At 32.5% G+C, this 18,917-nt stretch overlaps 1 pseudogene; it reads left to right on the top strand.

The window, feature by feature from the left end:
• Positions 1-4,525: 4,525 nt before the first annotated feature.
• LOC133305785 (membrane steroid-binding protein 1-like) lies at positions 4,526-6,906 on the top strand (annotated as a pseudogene).
• Positions 6,907-18,917: the final 12,011 nt, after the last annotated feature.

Here is an 18,917-nt window from a genome sequence, read left to right on the forward strand (position 1 = left end):
TGAAAAGGCATGTATAGCACTTAGGGAAAAAAGATTAATTAATTGTAATTTAAATAAAAAATTACGAATTTATTATTGTTTTAAATTATTTACACGTGGAATCAAAAAAAAGTTATGTGGAATCGAGTTAAAAGTAATAATCTTCTAAAGTTTTATGTTAAATTGTTAATTTTTTGTGACATGTGTCAATACACCAGACGAGTTACGCTTAAATTAAACGTGATTGCCTCGTGGATAACACATAACTTAGGCGTGACTGATGACGCTCAATCTGAACGTGACACACTACAATACAAATGTAATCCATTATAAGTATATTGCGTTAAACTAGTACAGCCTAATATCTAGTCTATAAATGGAAAATGCTTATATTTATGAGTGAGAATATTCTAATTATTAAAAATTCTCACTACTAACTTATTAGTTATTACCCATCACATTATCATTGGATCAAAGAGAGAATGTTAAAAAGTATTTGAAGAGAGAGAAAATATTAATTTAATGGTGATTAGATAGGTAGTAAGTTAGTACATGAAAATTTTGACATTTTGGTCGGTATTCCAAGGAAGGGAGAATGGTGGGCTGGTGGCTTTAGTGAGGAGAAATAAGGGCGAAATGGGAAAGTAAAAAAGAGAAAAACGGTATTAGATATTTAGAAATATAGTGTGTATGCACAAAGACCTTTTTGCCATTGAATTTTTCTCTCTTCTACAATCCATTAATTTAAATAATTAAATTAAAGTTTTTAGTTAAATGGACTTAGGTGGAGTGTTTCACGCATAATTAATTCTAGATTCTTGATAATTTTTGCATATACATAATTTTGTTCCAAAAATTTTAATATTTATACTTTTGCCCTAAATTACGATTTAACTCAAAATTAGATTTTTTTTTTTTTACCTAATTTAGCTTCTCAATTGACTCATTAATTCCATTTTTTCCAAAGTATAATTCAGGTTATTATACAAAGCAAGCTTATGAGTAGGGATGTTATCGGGCCGAGCCGAGCTTTGGTCTTAAAAGGTTAAGCTTGTGTTTATATGTGTCAGCCTGACCAAGCCTGTTACTTGTTATGAATATAATTTCAGCCTGTGGCCTGTCTTATTTACAAAAAAATAAAAGTCTGGTTTAGCCTCTTAACCTGTTTAAAACAAAAGAAGACAACACAAATTTATCCAAACAAAATATACAGTCAACAACATTAGTAATTCCATAAATATTCATAAATTTAATGTATATCAAAACAGTATAATATAAAACAAAATCATTCAAAAAGTCTATTTAATTAATAAAATGGGATGAAATGGATTGAGGAGAGAGAGAGAGCTATCACAAGTAGTATAAAAAATATAAAATAAAAAAATTAATATATTAGGCTAGCCTGAGAGGCTCTAAGGCCGAGCTTTTAAATTGGAGCCTGATGCTTTTTTATTAAACGAGCTTTTATACAAGTCCAAGCCTTGTTCCAACAATCAATTTTAGACATAAAAGCTCAGGCCTTCACGAGCCGAACCAAAAGCCCTGTAAGGGGCTCCTGTCCTGTTTAGCACCCTACTTATTATGAGTTTTTGGAGATGCAATAACGTATGACACGACGTATATGGCTAATAAGTATTCCATTTCATTTAGACCTTTTGCCGATGTAAATAGACCATATGCAGTCGTTTTTGCTCGGATAAGCTCTATTTCTTTTTTTAGAGTTACACAACCCTAATTATCTCTTTAAGACGAGTTGGCTCCCTCCGGTATCCCCACGAGCTTCGACTCTTTGAGCCGGCTATGGGACTAATCTGGAGTGCGGAAATGAGAAATATCCATTATTGATCAGGTATGAACAATTTGATGAACTCTATTTCAACGTTTCATATATTATCTTAAATATGATTGTTTATTAGTGAATGCAAACTTGTTAACGCCATTAAATTTCTAGGACATGAGGGTTAACAATGCAGTCTCCAAAGTTTTCTAAAAAACCAAGCATCGATTTTGTTTGTAACATGTCATAAATTTTTTTTTTATATATCACAGGTCTACATGAACACGTGTCATTTGAGAAATATTTTAATGAATGTTTACAAAGAGAGTACTAAAAGTTTGAAGAAAGATGACAATATTTTTTTATTGAGTATCGTCTTGATGGAAATGAATGTATTTATTCAATTAGATCATCATGGGTGGTAAATTTAACCATAGTTAGATTGCCAGTAGGGGATAATAAATTTAATTGATGGCAAGGATAACAATTCCTTTAAAAATAATCTTACATAATTCTTATTACAAATTTTTTAAAATAAATATTAAATAAATATAGAATAAAATAAAATGCGTGTTGTGCACCTTAAACAATAGGTTTCAGTTCACATCTTTTGTGATAAAAAATGAAAATATAATTTTTCATATTTATCTTATGCAACACATAAAAAAGTAGATGAGATCTATTTTTTTCTTCTTCTTCTTAATAGGTTCCACCCCTTTTTGTGTGTGTTGCATGAGATAAATTATCTCATACAATATAAGAAACTATATTTTCATAAAAGGTTTAATATGTTGTATCTCCTACACACACTTAAAAGTGTGTAAGATTATATTTTTTTTCTCTCTTTTATTCACATGAGTCTCACACAATTTTATGTATGTATAAGAGATAATTTTATTTTCTACAATCTATGTGTGTCTATATATATATATATATATATATATATATATATATATATATATATGTATGTATATATATAAGGACACTTTTCCTTTAACGGCTATAGAGAATTGTTATTTGCAGCTGACAAAGAAAAGTGAGCCACACTGCTTTTCTTTAAAAAAAAAAAAAGCTGGGATATAGTTGCGTATCCTAGGATCCGGAATCATATCCTCCTTGCTGTATGTGTAGCGGCTATAGAAATGATTTTGCATATATATATATATATATATATATATATGGTCAGGATCATTTTACACCAGTGTAAGTTACACTATTAATCTTGTTCGTTGGTCCCACTTATATCAAGGGCTCTAATTTTTTAGTAATGTAAGTCATTTGATACAAGTGGATAAATGGTCAAGATTGAGTGTAAGACTTTAACTCTTACACCGGTAAGAATATCATGCCTCATATATATATATATATATATATATATATACACACACACACACACACATATATATATATATGAGAAAAATGTTTGTCCTTTTAAATGACACAACTTGTGTAATTTTACTCTCACAAAAAGGTGAGATTCAATATTTTTTTGTCCACTCTCTCCTCCTTTATCTATGTCTTTTTATTACTTAAAATGATATAACTTTGTATCTTTTAAAATGATACATATATATATATATATATATATAGGGTTATATTTATCTCATTCAACATAAGATAAACCAAATTCCTACACACACATAACAAAGGTGGGTTCCACCTCTATTTTTTCTCTTTCCAATTATTTGTGGGTCCCTCTTATAATTTTGTGTCACTAACATCAGATAACTTATCTCCATCAACATAAGAAAAACATTTCCCATATATATATATATATATATATATATATATATATATATATATATATATGTCGCCTTACAATAGTACAAGTTGAAATAATGGAGAGGTGTTTACCGGATAAAAAAATAAAATAATGGAGAGGCGGATGGCAGTGATGCAATGAAAAGGCATGTATAGCACTTAGGGAAAAAAGATTAATTAATTATAATTTAAATAAAAAATTACGAATTTATTATTGTTTTAAATTATTTACACGTGGAATCAAAAAAAAAAAAAAAGTTATGTGGAATCGTGTTAAAAGTAATAATCTTCTAAAGTTTTATGTTAAATTGTTAATTTTTTGTGACATGTGTCAATACACCAGACGAGTTACGCTTAAATTAAACGTGATTGCCTCGTGGATAACACATAACTTAGGCGTGACTGATGACGCTCAATCTGAACGTGACACACTACAATACAAATGTAATCGATTATAAGTATATTGCGTTAAACTAGTACAGCCTAATATCTAGTCTATAAATGGAAAATGCTTATATTTATGAGTGAGAATATTCTAATTATTAAAAATTCTCACTACTAACTTATTAGTTATTACCCATCACATTATCATTGATCAAAGAGAGAATGTTAAAAAGTATTTGAAGAGAGAGAAAATATTAATTTAATGGTGATTAGATAGGTAGTAAGTTAGTACATGAAAATTTTGATAATAAAAATATCCTTCCTCTATATTTATTATTGGTTATATTTCTTTTGCATAAGATAAATAAATTTTCAGTACACATAAAAGGGAAATTAATCTCACTTTTATTTTTTCTCTTTTTTAATCTATGAATTCCACTTATAATCTTATTTTTACTATATCAGAGAAGCTTTTCCCGGAATATAAAAAAATTATTTCCCATTTATAAATTATAATCCTTTACAATTGTATTTTTTTTTCCATTGGGTGATAAAAAAGAGTGATGAATTAAATTCCTATTTGTTTCATTTTTTTTGTCTCATTTTTGTGACGTGACTGTACGGTGATATAAAAATCTCAGCTTTTTCTCTGTTCTCTCTCTTGTCTCTCTCCCTAACTCCGACACACAGTGTGATAAGACGAAGATGGTTCTGCAACTGTGGGAGATGCTGAAGGAATCCATAATAGCCTACACTGGCCTCTCTCCGCCCACCTTCTTCACTTTCCTCGCGCTTCTCCTCGCCGTATACAACGTCATTTCCGGTCTTTTTGGCTCCTCCCATTCTCACCACCGCCGTGAAGGTTCAAGGGACTTCGAGGGGAATATGCAACCTCTTCCACCACCGGTTCAGATCGGAGAGGTCACCGAGGAAGAGCTCAAAGCCTATGATGGCTCTGATCCCAAGAAGCCTCTTCTAATGGCTATCAAGGGTCAGATATATGATGTTTCACAGAGCAGGTATAACTAAAACAAGACCCTTTTTTTCTTTTTTTTTCGCTTTTTACCCCTTTTTCTGTGATTTTGGATTTTGGATTTTGTTTTGAATGGTTCACGGAGCCTTTTTGTTATTCTGGGTATGTTTAGTCTTTCTTCTCTTTTTGTTTTTTAAATGTATATTTGAATTTCAAGGAATTTTTTTGGGTTACTTTTGTTAAAAATTGATCCTTTTTTTTATTGTCTCTGTTGTTTATTTATTTATTTATTTATTTTGTGCTAATTTTGGGGATTGGATTTGATAACTGAAGATTAAGAATTTATCTGATTTTGAACTTCTTTTTCATACTCGGGTATTAATTTTGTTTTTGTTTTTCCTTATGGACTCCTTATAGTTCTTTTTGTTGCTGATATGGTGAAAAGAGGATGCTTTCTCAAGTTTTAAAATCCCATATTATTAATTAGCATTTGGGTATGCTTCTTGGTGGGAGTGGAAAATGGAAAGGTGGAATTGGAGGGATTGAAAAATACTGGGTGTATATAGAACTATGCAATGTTGTATTCAAATGCATTATCGATTTCTAAACCTCTATTTTTCAACTTCGGGTCCACACTTCTGCTAAGCCTAGCATTGATATTGGGTTGGTGGAACGTGGGTAGGTCGAAATTAGAGAGCTGAGTGAAAACGACTTTTAACCAAAGTTATGGGCTAGAGTGAAAATGACCTCATTTTATTTTTCTTTTTTTCATTAGTTTGTTACTCCAAGTACACCAAATTTAAAGTGACTTTCATTTCAAGTTTTCCACCTTCGAATTTCAACCTAGTCAAGCCAGTAGATCCTTGGTCACAAGTCAGAAGTTGTTTTTACTAAGTTGAAAAGGGTGTCACTGTCTTCATGCTTTACTCATTTTTATGTGTGTTTTTGTATACTTTCCAAGGATTTAAACTATAGTTTTGATGCATCTTAAAGGGGGTTTGACGAAATATAGTATTAATTTGTTCCGTATTTTTGAATTGGCCAAAGTTTGATTGAAGTGGTTGCTCTGTCAAAGATATCAGTCTTTATCTCTCTTTCTTACTGTAATGTACTTTCTATCTCCGAAAATAATGAATTTGTATGGTTATTTTGTTTCACCTGGATGTTATTTTTTTTGGGGTCGCTCATTTCATAATTAGGCATGTTGGAAAGACTGACTTGTCAAGTTATGAACTTTAAGATTCTCACTATTTATCCAAACGTAAGTTGTTCAATAAGCTAAGGTTTCCATGCAATTTTCATCTAGTATGAATCATGTAAGTCTTTGATTTAAGGAGTAGGTGGGTATGAAAAGGAAGGGAAAACAAAAGCATCTTATTTTCTTATATAGATTGGTAAGACCTAATGTTTCTGTAATGTGTCCTACTAGGATGTTTTATGGACCTGGTGGACCTTATGCTCTATTTGCTGGCAAGGATGCCAGCAGAGCTTTTTAGCAAAGATGTCTTTTGAAGAGAAAGATCTAACTGGGGATATCTCTGGTCTTGGCCCATTTGAGCTTGAGGCCTTACAAGACTGGGAATATAAATTTATGGGCAAGTATGTACAGGTTGGAACTGTTAAAAAGACAGTTCCAGTAACTGAAGCAGAATCCACTGACAAAGAGAAAGTTCCAGTAACTGAAGCAGAATCCACTGGTGAATGAATCCTCGGAGTGTGCTTCTATTGATGCAGATGCTTCCAAGCTTACTGAAGATGGCCCTTCAGAAATTGCAGCTTTTAAAAGTGATGAAACCCCTTCAAACGTTGATGCACATAAAGAGTAATAATAGTTGGATAATTGTCTTACAAATAGTGGAAACAGTTATATAGGGTTGGACATGGTTTGTTTAGACTAGTCTATCCCTTTTGCACTGGAACTTTCCTTAAATACTTAGTTTGATTGATAAGGAATTTTTAGTGTTTATTTCAGTTATAATAGGTTTAAACTTCCTTTTCTCTTCGATAAGACCTATATTACTTTGAAGCAAGATACCGAAAAATATTTTGTCAAAATTATGCATTGAGATGTGAATGGGTGTGTTGTTCAAGTAGAGCATGTGAAAATATACAATGTGTAAAAGCAAGTGGTGCGTTTGCCACGTGGTGCATGTGACAGGTCGTGCATTATCTCCATCTGTGTCTTAGAACGCACATTTGTTTATGGTAAAGTGTATATCATTTATAAGCATATAAAATTATGTCACTTTGAGTGAGAGTTTGAGTGAGAGAAAGAGATAGATAAAAGAGGAGTGAGAGATGGAGATAATGGACGGTGATATTTGAACCAATTGCTACTAAGTTGGGTAAGATATTTGAATCAAACAGATCAAGCACAGACTAACAATATGAAAATATGAAAAGGGAAACTTGAGTGCATGTTTTTAATACTTTAGAAAGACATAATTACCATATAAATCTGGATTAGATGACATAAGTGCTTATAAACTGGGAAATATAATTCAGTGGAGCTTGCAAGGTTTTGTATTTTTTTTATAAAAAAAAAAAAAAAATGCAACTCGCGAGCTGACTCGTTTGACCTGTGGGTTAACTCTCTTTTTTCGGGCTGGCTTGGGTTGGCAGCTCATTTTTTGTCAATTCAACTCGACTCATTTTTTACGGGTTATGAGCCAACTCGACAGGTTGACTCATTTTGTTAACTCTGTGTCAAATGATCCTATCTCATATATATATATATATATATAATAAATTAAAATTATATGATACATGAAGATCCACGGTTGAGACAAAAGATATATATTTTTTTTTATATTGGGAAGATGCCAATTCATTCGCCTAGCACACAAATTGTTTTGTAATAGAGATAGATTGCTACCTGCCTGCCTAGTGCCTACCTTCACCAAGAATAACAATCTTTGGAAAAGTGAAAAGGGTTACGACGTGAAAAGGGTTACGACCCTTCTGTTGCTTCATTTCTTAAATGCCTTGGCTCCCACTACAACTGCATTTCGGGATCCATAATTTATTAATTTTTTTTTAGTGAGTGACCTATTAATTTGATATAGGCTAACTATAGGTCTATTCTATATGTAAAAATTTAAAGGTCCGTAGGCCTATTAATTTATTTAAACTTATCAAATTTTCAAAACCTATTAAGAATTAGAAAAATAAGTAAAATGATAATATTTTGTTATTAATATTATTTAAATAATTATTTTATTTCATTTTAACCAAAATAAATAATATAATATAGGCTAGTTTATTGGCCGACCATATAAAGATTTTTTAAAAGCACAAATCTATTTTATTTTATTAAATACACTAGGTTAGGCCGGACCCTAACTTAGATTAAGCTATTAATAGACTGTCTGATCCATTTATATTTCATTACCCACGAAAGAGGAAAATCTTAAAATTAGACCCCAAGTCACAACTAGCATGAAGGAAAGGTTCGACCAAATATACCTCATATTATTGCTAGGGGTGTGCATGAAGCGATTTATAACTGATTTTAACAAAAATCGAACCGAATCGATTTTAAACGGTTTGGTTTTCAAACCGAACCGGTTTTCTTCTTTTAAAACCGGATTTTAATTTTCTAAACCGGTTTATTGTTTATAACCGGTTTTGATTTAAAATTGGTTTTAAACCAGTTTTAAATCAAAACTGGTTTTAAATCAAAACCGGTTATGAACCATAAACCGGTTATCAAGTTCAAAACCATTTTTTTAACAAATTCAAAATCAATTTTTGATGGATTGTGCTATTTTTGTAAGTAGTCGTTTGTTTCTCCCGGTTATAGGTAGTTGACCAACTATTTCTTGCAAGAATCTTCATTGTTTTGGAACTCTCAGAACAAAATGATTCTTATAGAAATTGTTTCACGTTGTTTTGAGAGTGATTGGTAGAAGAATAGTTGAATTATTTTAAAATTATAAAAAAATGCTCTTCGTTCTTTCAAGATTTATGTTACTAAGAGTTTCATTTGAACTAATAGAGGAAGGTATGAGTAGGGGTGTTCAAAATGTCCAAAAGAACTAAACCAATCCATAACCAAGTTGCTCCACATTTTAAAAATCGGTTTCATATGAAACTGTATTTTATTTTTATAAACTGGTTATTTACCAAACCATAAAAATAATTGGTTATCTTATGTGCTTATAATTTTTATGATCTTCCCCTTTTCATGTGCATGTTGCAGCTGAAAAGGGGAATTCGGTGATTGGAAGCCAGTGTTTAGATTGCTTGACCCACCATAAACACAGTAGTTAGGCAACACGTTCATATCAGTGAATGAACCAAATGATGGAAACTCATCAGGCATAGAAACAACCTCATGAAGAAAAGTAGGGTGAGAATGTCTCTGTTTGATAAGCCATATTTATTGTTGTCAATTGAGCAAGGTACTTGTTGACTGTATTTTGTTCCTTACAACTTATCTAGTTGGGTTAGCAATCTTTGTGTCAATGTCTCCTGGTTCATGTACTCATCCTGCCAAATATTTGAAATTAAAATATCAATAAATGGAACTGGTGCTTAACCAATAGTATTTGTACAAAACTTGTATTTGGTCCTCCTTTGGGTTTAATTAACAAATTAAAACTCACATTTTTAGACACATAATTATATCATAATCAAACCTTTGATGAAGCATCAACAAAAAGCCCGTCTTCCAGAATTGTAGCAAGATCACATGGCTGTTGCATTTGCTCATAATGAATGCTGGAATTCAAAATTCGAGCACTAAAGAAAAATTTAGTCAATCTCAACTAAATGACAAGCATAAGTTCTTTTAACAGAAAATAATTTGGGAACCCAAAAAAAGGATTTGCACAATATATTCGGTTTTTCCATGTTTCCCTTGTGTTGACTCTTTTTTTATATGAATTTATTTTCTACACATTATAACTTGCATGCACCTCCAAAATAAAAAACAACACTACAAGTGCAAAAGTTAATGCACAAACATATCACTTACGTTGTATCTCTAATCACACCACGACAATAGTTGATACAAGGTCGCTCACGCCAACTTGTCATCATTCTCATTTGGTTCCTTACAAATTCTTGGCTTCAATTCTCTCTCAAATGTAGACATAAGTCTAGCTTACAGAGTCTGCAGATCTTTGGCCCTTGAAAAGAAAAAACAAAATGAAGTGAGTGTGATCATCTCTCACAGAACAACCCCCTTGGATTGTAGGATCCAAGTTCAACATCAATAGTAATTTATAACATCATGATTATGAATCTTTTTCCTTAACTCTGCCCTGAATTCACGTTCCCCTTGCTCACCACCAATTTTAAGCTGCTTCACAACCACTTCTCTTCAATCTATGAGCAAACCTTTGTAGACACAACAAAATCCACCTTCTCCCAAGCAGACGCAACAGTTGAAGAAATAATGTGTGAAGGTGTTGGGTGATCTTTTATCTAAACATCTTGAGTCTGTTGTTAAATGGCTGTCCATTCTGAACGCTTCTTCTTCAGATTCCTGCAAAACTTACAATAAATATATAGGAATGAATATTTATTCAACCACAACTTAGCCAAAAATTGTTATTTGGTTGTGAACAAGAAAAGTAACACACCTGCAATGTTATTAGGTGTTGGGTGATCTTTCATCCAAACATCATGACTCTGCATTGCTTTGAGCGTGCGTGCATTTAGTAACCACCATATCTTCTTACAAGGTTGGCAGCCCCGAGAAGCTTGAACAGTGAAACTATTTCCATGACAGACCAACTTTTTCATTTTAAGACACCATGGATGAGAGCACAATTGATTTTCGATTGACGACATTGAAGTTGATGCCGTAAAACTTCAAACAGTTTCCGCAACCGCATGACCAATTATCTGGTAAACAAGTTTACATGTCACAACCAAAGAGAAAACAACAAAATTATAAAAACAACATCTAACTGTGTTTGTGTAAAGACTATGGAGGTGATACTCCATTAAAAGCAGTTTTTTGTTAGTATATACTTTTTTCCAGCAATTTCTAGTTACCAATTTGCAATTCTGAAAAATAGAATCATAACCTTCTTTCAACAATATTTTATGGAGCTCCAACTTTCAGACTCCAGTAACCATAATTTTAACTAATTTTAACTTCACAAAAGATGTGTGAACAACAATCTAAAACAAATTAAAAAAAAACCAAACCACTCCCCATCAAACCCGACTAGCGAGTGTGGGGTGAAGGCAATCCTTGCACACAGCCTTACCCTTACATAATTGCAAAGAGACTGTTTCCTGAATTCGAACTCATGACCTTTTAGTCATGAAGGAACAACTTTACCACTGTTTTGGTTGGCTTCCTTAATCTAAAAAAAATTAATGATGAAATTAAATATAAAGCCAGAGAATCCATTCCAAGTTCATACCACTTCAAATTTCTTCTTCAACTCTTAATTCTGGCCGGCAAAGTTCCCTTGAAGAACATTGATTCAACTTGTGCTCATGACAAGATGCACCTCTATCCTTATAGCAGGCTGAGCAGATGGTGAATGAACATATCTTACATTGCCAACTCATTTGGAACTCATTGTCTTTACAACAAATACTGCATGTTTTTCTGACTGTCAGCACAGTAGTATTCTTAAGATGATGAAGGATCATAATTGAGGAATGCTTAGCATGGCGGAGTGTATCAAACTGAAAATGATTCCTCTGGCAGAAGCTCAAGAATTTATCCCTAGTGTCAAGTAATCCATTATCAAGAATGATATCATTCTCCTTAGTATGGAGAGGGATATCATTCACAAGAACCTGGGAACATGATTAAATATGTTACTTTGCCAGAAATCACTATTAGAAGAGAGAAAAACTCATGAAAATAGCCTAAAACTTTGGCAGCTCACCTGACAGAGTGTATGCTTCTCCCCACTACTAGAAATGTGTGTATCAGCAGAATGGCATCTGAAATAGTAAAGTATATAATAATCAGTACTTTGACTTCTTATCCAAGGGATAAATGCTACTTAATTAATATAGAAGGAAGCAGCACATTCTAGAAGAAGAGGGAAAAATACACAAGAGACCAAGAGGTGCATAATGAATTCAACTAGATATAGTCTAAGTATGTGCATATTAAGTCATCATCACCTTTCACACTCCTGGAATATCTTGCACTCCCTGCAGAACCAACGCTTTCCGGACACTATCACTTCATTGCAATTGATGCATGCATACTGCAATTGGACGATAATGAAATCTTCCTTGTGAGGTGATATTTCTTTGCCCAACTGTTAGAGAGGCAGTAGTAGAAGAAAGATCAGATTAAAATTCCATAATTTGTTAAATCAATAAATACAGAACACTGCAACAAAGGAAAAGACAAAGAAGACCAAAGGTCTATTGGTAAATGGTAAATAGAATTTCACTACATGACTCACTGAGTCACTAATAAAACTAGCACCATAGAGGAAAAGTAAATAGATTCAAATCATGAGTAAATAAAATTTTGTTATATTGAATTTTGTGGGAAGCTATAAATGTTTATGGTTATATAAACAAAGGCTGGGAGGTTTTTGTCCAAAGCAATTCAATAAAATTCATCATATAAGTAAATATAAATAAACCCATTATTTTTGCAATTTCAAAACATCATAAAGCACCTAATTCCTCTAGGCATTGAATTGATGAATGAAAATCTAACCTAAAATAACAAATGAATGTAGGTGAAAAATAAAATAGACATACAGACCTCTTGCATCACTTGAACGTCTCTGGAGCCTTTTTTAGGATTTGTAAGTTTGGAAGTTCTTTTCTTCACTCCTTTCTTTACCTTTCTTACATTATTTTTTCCTTCGATCTCTTCAATTTTTTTGACTATATTGATAGCAGCTCCAGACCAGTAGTCTTCATAAAAGTATGGCAAACGAGCAGCTGTTACCTTGGACTTAGAGTCACATTTCCCACTTGTATCAAAGAATTCATCATACATATTAGTCAAACCAACTGCGATATTTTCTTCTGAAGCCTTTCTCAGCATTGAATGATACCTACACAAAGTGAACACACACACAGTAAATACCCAATGTTTATACATGTCATGTCGGTGCCAATTTTTTCATGGCAAGCCAAGGATGATAAACATAAGGCAAAACTTCATCCAGATATATTTACAAATTTTTTTTGTTTATAATATGTTAAAAATTACTTTATATATTTTTGAAAATATACTAGGTTATACTAGTACATATTATAATTTATAAAAATATATAAACAAATGCTTCCGTTTTATGATTCATCACTTTTAACTCTATCTGATTTCAAATTTGTCATTTGGATGTATTGTAATTAAATCATATATCATTTAACTGATTTTAAATTTTTACTTACCTTCATCGTGATTATAGGGTGGCAATATAGTATATAATCATCCCCCTTCGTAGGTGGACAAGACCATATGTAGCAAGTTGCAAAACCTCGTTTCTTGCAATATTCAAGGTATCCAATCTGATGATAGAAATGGAAAGACAAAAGTAACATTAATTAAAGTATTAAGAGTTTATTCTGATTTAGAATGAAACAACAAAGGGAGCAAGTAATTACTAAAATAAAGATATAAGATATTCATACTACCATTTATTATGGTCCACTGTAAATATATACGACAGAGAGTACATAGTTATAATATTAAAGTTTTTTAAAAAAAAAAAAAAATCAGAGAAAAAATACTAATCTAATAATGATTAGAGATGAAGTGAATTGATAGTGAAAAACAGTGATAGTATGAATATCTTTCAACCAAAATAATTTATAAACAACTCACCAATATCTCATGGTAAATAAAGGTACGAAGAGCTTCACCAGTCGCAGCCATTCTTTGGGGCCTCAAATACTTCACAGAATCAAGATATGAAATATATACACAACGCTGATTTTGATGTCTACAGTCTGAGCCAAACTCCTGGACATACATGCTAAAAAGGCAAACATCTACTCCTTCAATCTTTTGAAACAAAAAAATAGCCTGAAATAGAAGGTAATGCAGTCATTTCCTTTGCGGAGATGTTTAGTTCTATAGAAATAATTACAAGTAAATTCATTTACAGATTAATCTCAGAACTTACTTTTGTTACATAATTGAACTCAGTAGTGTCGTTCCCCGTAGAAAATATGTCCAGAAACTGCTTCTCCACTTTCAATTGTTTGTTAGAGGATGACAACACTCTAACACACAAATTTTCTGCTACTAAAACCTGCCAATTTGAAGTTATGCATTGAAAATCAGGAAATTTGTTTTTTTTTCCCTAAAAAACTAAATGTAGTTGTATTAACATAAACATGTTTCTTGGTATTATATTTTGTTTTCACACTTACCCTACTTAAAAAAGACTAGAATAAAAGATGAAATTAAAAGATAAAAAAGTTGAAGTAATTTTCAAGGCTAAAACATAGACATAATTACCTCATCAAGATTTTTCCCTTCAATTTTTGCCATGTCAGCTCTCTCTTGCTCAAGGCGCTTTAAAAGTCTTTGTTCTATATGTTCACTAAGCATGGTCCTTGGCAAGTCCTTAGCACCAAAAATATTAGTCTTTCTCAAAGGTTCACGCATTCCATTCTCAATTTCATTTAAGCAACATATGGGGCACATATACTCAAAATTTCCTTCCATATCTTCACTAGTGTTATAGAGCGCACATATTTGATGTTGCCATCTTTTGCATTTATCACATTGAACACACTACAAGAAACAACAATCATAGAGAAAGAGTTTAGAATCCTTTATAAACAAACAGTAGAATTATATTATAGTACAGGGAGACCTTAACTTACTGGTTCGTTCATTATTTCATCATTTGTCTTTCTATCAAAAGATGTCTTGGAAATAGATGTCCCCTTGAATGCGATTGGCTTACGTCCAGCTTTATTATAGCAAGTGGCACAAAAGCAATTGTCTATATCGAATTCTTCTGCAGTTTTACAGTAGTAGTAGTTTGCATTTCTCTTGATGCGGACACGACAAATTAGGCAATAGATTGGTAGTGGTGCAAATGACAGTTCATCCATTCCACATAATTGACATATGTTGTCAGAAATTTCTTCCTGGTCCGTGGTTGGAGTCTGGAATATGATATTAAATTTAAAAGGAAGCTAATAAAATACGAGGAATGGTTATATTTACAAATTTTTTGTTTACAAATCAAACTATGTATTTCGGGATATACACACTCTGAAATACATAGTTTAATTTGTAAAAGTTTATAAATAAAAAGTTTGTAAATATAACTCTCCTCTAAAATATATAAATATCATTTCTATTTAGAAGGTATGCTTATTAGAACTATCATCTCATTGATATGACTCTCACTTAAGAGAAAGAGAAGAAATTACTAACAAAAATGAAGTTTTAACTTACATGTACATGGATGGAAGACTGAAATCCAATGCACCATAACATGCGAAGATGCAAATTATCATAACATTGCAAATGTATACATCACATCCAAGGACTAAAAGTAGAGATGCCGAAACCAATACCAAGGTAAAAAGAATAGAAACATTGGATATATTTTATGTGTGAGAAAGAAGGTAGTAAAAGATGGCAAAGTTGATCACAATGGGTGCACATTAGTGTAATAGATTTTCTGCCATCGAAGTTTTTTTTTTAATGGTCATTATTTTTGTTAAAAATTTAATGCAACTTCAATTGAGATTTAAAAAAAAATAAAAATCGTGCTAGTAGAAATAAGAATGCTAAAGAGACACAAACATATAAGATTAGTCCTAACTAACAGATTAAGGGGAGTGGCAAACACTTAAAGATAGTGTACTAACCTGACCAAAATGTTGCCCAAAACTCATAATGTGTTCTCTTATTTGATCACACGTTAGAAAATCAGTTAAGGAAACCCCATAAACTGTTGAATTGGACGAGTTTGTTTCCTTCTCTGGTTCATCTTCTTGCTCTTCAACTTCATTTGCGACCATTTTCCCAATCTCAGTTCTAATCTTCGCGATAGCACCAATATCATTGCATGGAGTATGAGCACTAGAGTTGTTACTGATGGTGATCACTTGATGGCTTTTGGAGTGTGGCTCCTCCGATACATGAGTACCTTTATGTCCTTCACATAGAAAAATTTCATTCTTGGACTCATTTTTTCCCATCACATCCTCTATATCAGATAGAGAACTAGGATCATTGCAAACAGTATGCGTACCGGAGTTCAATCTCTTAACATCTTCCTTTGATTTGTTGTTGGCTGTGACATGATGGCTTTCGGAGTGTGACTTCTCTGATATTGGACCAACATCAATGTTTTCAGCCATAACAATTTCACTTTTGAAAGTGTCTCCAAATGTTTCATCAATCACCATGTTCTTTACCTCACTAATGCTAGTGGAATCTTGTGTTGGATGTGAAAAAGCATCATAATAAAGCTGAAAATTTTCATCGAGGGGAGAGACTGGTTGTTTGCTCAATACTGAAGTTTCTTCCAGAGTGAAAGGTTGAACCATCTCAGGTGATACATGAATACCTTTACGTCCTTCACATAGAAAATTTTCATTCTTGGACTCATTTTTTCCTATCACATTCTCTATATCAGATAGAGAACTAGGATCATTGCAAAGAGTATGCGTGCTGGAGTTCAATATTTTAACATCTTCCTTTGATTTCTTGTTGGCTGTAACATGATGGCTTTTGGGGTGTGACTCCTTTGATATTTGACCAACATCAATGTTTTCAGCCATAACAATTTCACTCTTGAAAGTGTCTCCAAATGTTTCATCAATCACCATGTTCTTTACCTCACTAATGCTAGTGGAATCTTGTGTTGGCTGTGAAAAACCATCATAATAAAGCTGCAAAATTTCATCGAGGGGAGAGACTGGTTGTTTATTCAATACTGAAGTTTCTTCCAGAATGCAAGGTTGAACCATCTCAAGAGCAGGTAAGTTATAAGTAAAATTATTGATTGAAGAGACACCAAATGCAAGATCCGTTTTAACTCTTTTCGTCGATGGTAGCATGCCTTCAAATTCACCAAAAGAGTCATAAGTATCTCTTTTATTAGACTTGAGATTACTGTTGGCACACAAAAGAGTCATAGGTATCTCATTTTTTCCTATCACATTCTCTATATCAGATAGAGAACTAGAATCATTGCAAAGAGTATGCGTGCTGGAGTTCAATATTTTAACATCTTCCTTTGATTTCTTGTTGGCTGTAACATGATGGCTTTTGGGGTGTGACTCCTTTGATATTTGACCAGCATCAATGTTTTCAGTCATAACAATTTCACTCTTGAAAGTGTCTCCAAATGTTTCATCAATCACCCTGTTCTTTACCTCACTAATGCTAGTGGAATCTTGTGTTGGCTGTGAAAAACCATCATAATAAAGCTGCAAAATTTCATCGAGGGGAGAGACTGGTTGTTTGTTCAATACTGAAGTTTCTTCCAGAATGCAAGGTTGAATCTTTTCGTCGATGGTAGCATGCCTTCAAATTCACCAAAAGAGTCATAAGTATCTCTTTTATTAGACTTTAGAGGTTGATCTTGCCACGAATTCCCAACACTTGAACTTTGCCAATTAGAGTTCATGTTATGAAATAGATCAGAAATTTCCCTTGAGACATTTTGAGGCATCAACAAATTCAAAGATTCACTCTGTTGGGAATTTCCCATTGTAGTGAAGAAAGCCATAGATTCACTTTTCTGGTTAGTCCCCAAACAATCTCCATATTGTATCAGATCCATCTCAACTGTCAGAGTAGTAAATCAAACGGGTAAATGTTATTAAAAATAAAAATATTTCTAGTGAAATTAAAAAAAAAAAGGTTGCAAAGAAAAACAAAATCCAAAGTGCTTATAATTTTGAAATTGAAAATTAGGAAGATCACAAAAACTATATAGCATACCATCATGTGCATGTTGCAGCTGAGAAGGGGAATTCAGTGATTGGAAGCCAGTGTTTAGATTGCTTGACCCACCATAAACACAGTAGTTAGGCAACACGTTCATATCAGTGAATGAACTAAATGACGGAAACTCATTAGGCATAGAAACAGCCTCCTGAAGAAAAGTAGGGTGAGACATGTCTCTGTTTAATAAGCCATATTTATTGTTGTCAATTGAGCAGGGTACTTGTTGACTGTATTTTGTTCCTTGCAACTTATCTAGTTGAGTTAGCAATCTTTGTATCAATGTCTCCTGGTTCATGTATTCATCCTGCCAAATATTTGAAATTAAAATATCAATAAATGGAACTGGTGCTTAACCAATAGTATTTGTACAAAACCTGTATTTGATTCTTCCTTTTGGTTTGATTAACAAAATAAAACTCACATTTTTAGACACATAATTATATCAGAATCAAACCTCTGATGAAGCATCAACAAAAAGCCCGTCTTCCAGAATAGTAGCAAGATCACATGGCTGTTGCATTTGCTCATAATGAATGCTGCACTAAAGAAAAATTTAGTCAGTCTCAAATAAATGACAATTGACAAGCATAAGTTCTTTTGACAGAAAAACGAAGCCCAAAAAAAAGGATTTACAAAAATATATTCGGTTCTTCCATGTTTCCCTTATGTTGATTCTTTTTTTTATATGAATTTATTTTCTACACATTATAACTTGCATGCACCTCCAAAAATAAAAAATAACACTACAAGCGCAAAAGTTAATGCACAAACATATGACTTACGTTGTATTCTAATCACACCATCAAGTCTGATACTAGGTCGCTCACGCCAACTTGTCATGATTGATTTGTTTCTTACAAATTCTTGGCTTCATTTTAGAAATGTAGACCTAAGCCTAGCTTACAAAAAGTTTGCAGATCTTTGGCCCTTGAAAAGAAAAACAAAAACCGAAGTGAGTGTGATCATCTCTCAAATGTATCGAGGGTTATGCAAGTAAGATTATTGTATAGTCTAGAGGAAACAAAATTTGGAAACATATTAATTCAGAAATAGTACTTGAAAGTTGAAAAGAATAAAAATGATTACAAGTCTTGAATATAATTTATCTTTAGATCTAAGGAAGACGAAAATAACACCAACTGAACCAAGCAGAGACAAAAGCA

Source organism: Gastrolobium bilobum, unplaced genomic scaffold (assembly GCF_033153095.1).
Source record: "Gastrolobium bilobum isolate Gb01-03AN ecotype WA unplaced genomic scaffold, APGP_CSIRO_Gbil_v1 utg20666, whole genome shotgun sequence".
NCBI lineage: Eukaryota > Viridiplantae > Streptophyta > Magnoliopsida > Fabales > Fabaceae > Gastrolobium > Gastrolobium bilobum.